The sequence below is a fragment of the Cynoglossus semilaevis genome, chromosome 5, assembly GCF_000523025.1.
Source record: "Cynoglossus semilaevis isolate Cse_v1.0 chromosome 5, Cse_v1.0, whole genome shotgun sequence".
NCBI lineage: Eukaryota > Metazoa > Chordata > Actinopteri > Pleuronectiformes > Cynoglossidae > Cynoglossus > Cynoglossus semilaevis.
The window spans coordinates 4,624,443-4,626,432 of NC_024311.1; positions in this window are offsets into that span (position 1 = coordinate 4,624,443).

Consider the following 1,990-nt stretch of genomic DNA (forward strand, 5'->3'; position numbering starts at 1 on the left):
GATGAGGTGTTTTTATTGAACTGAACTGAAGGCTCGTCTCAGGTCTTCTGAGGTCCTTCTCAAAGCATTCTGGGTTTGGTATAATTAATAACTTTAGGGATGTCCGTGTTTCATGTCCCTTGTTCCACAGGCACCTGAAAAGCCCCCAGATGTTTCACCTTCATACACACCAAATAATCATTGGTTAAAACTGACAAGGAGAGTGAGGTGAAAAAGAATGTGGACTAGATACACAATGTCAGAATGTTAGACTGTTTCATCACATTTAAAAATATTAACATGACATTCCTTTTGAATGTTTTCCTTTCAGTTTTAGAGGGGAAAAAACATCAAATGCACCTGGATCAAAACCATTTGCTGAGCTTAAATCAATTTTTACAGGCCCCTATTCAAGTTTGGTTGCAATGTAATTTTGCTCTGATTTTAAAATTGTTCATTTCTGAGAAATGAAATACCTGATGAAATGAAACAGCTCAAGGTTTTACAAAAACGTATTATAAACTTATCAAAGCTGATTGAGATGCTGGAGAGATGTTTGTGATTAACAAATTCCTACATCTATCTTAGAACTCTTTGACTTTCTCTCATATGCCTGCATCCACATATATACGTATATGTATACATGAATACATACAGTATGTGTGTGTGTGTGTGTGTGTGTGTGTGTGTGTAAAATCACTCTAGACAAAAATACCACACTGACTGAAAGGGCCACTGACAGAGATACAGCTGTGAGTCCTGACAAATAGCTGTGGGTTCAGACACAAGCCATTCTCAGGCCCTGCCTGCTGACGTCAATCAGTCAAATTAGCCCAGCATATGATCTGGCTGGCTGCTCTTAGCAGCAAAAGACAGACTTCTGGAAAGGTCAGCATGCCACAGCAGAGACAGAGCGGTGCTTAATCAGAGGTGAAATAGTTTCTTTTTCCAAATTGATTCTACTTCAAAACAGACAAGAGTGTCTTGTGTGAAGCCACTTAAGGAGTTTGGGGGAACGCAGCAGCAGGCACTTTTGAGTGGACTTAAAGCAAGACATTAACAAATAAAAATGATCCTGGTGGCATCTGGAGCAGAGCCCAAAGAGCAGCAGATCACATCATGTCTGTGTCTTTTCTCAGTTTTTCTTCTAGGTTCCTTTTGTATTTGTTGCCGTGCCATGTATGTACGTATGTGCACACACACTTAAAACCCATGTATGTAAAGATAGAAATAGTGACCAATCAATGAGAAAATGGCACAGACTTTAAATTCTCCTGTATTGTGAGACAGACGAGGGTCAGCAGGTCAGGGGTTCTGGTGTGGATGCTCCTGTGCTGTCTGCCTGACGACAGGAGCGTGAAGATGCTGTGGCTCTGATGACTGAGGTCAGAGAGGAGCCTCTGAGTCCTCTGTCTGCAGTGGTCAGGGTAAATGTCCTGTGGCGTGTGGTAACACTGACAGGGTGATGGGCTGGACAGTTCTAACCACCCTCTCCTGCCAGGACACTCTTAATGGTGAAGCTGTAGAAGAGACACAGTCTCCCTGATTTTATGATCACACCCTGATGATGTGACCAGCTGAGGTTGATCCCTGGTAATGGTACCAGGTGACCCTGTCCACTGCAGCACCCTTGATGTGGACGGGAGTGTGTCCTCCTCTCTGGAATCTCCTGCAGTCCACTATTCTGTCCTCTGTTTTGGAGGTTGTTGTCATTGGACCAGGATGTTAGTGCTCTGACCTCCTATCTGTAGGCCATCACGGCCTCTATGTCTGTGCTGCAACCAGTGATGGTGGTGTCGTCAGCAAACTTGACAGTGGTGTTTGAGGTGTGTGATGATACAGTCATGAGTGTCCAGTGAGCTGAGGACACCATTCTCCATCTGTACACAGAGGAGCCAAGAAGAAGAAGAACACTTGAACTTGAGCCTTATGATCAGTTTAGGTGGCAGGGACGTAGCACGAGTGCTGCTGCTGACGCTGCTGCTGCTGCTGCTGCTGCTGCTGCCGCTGC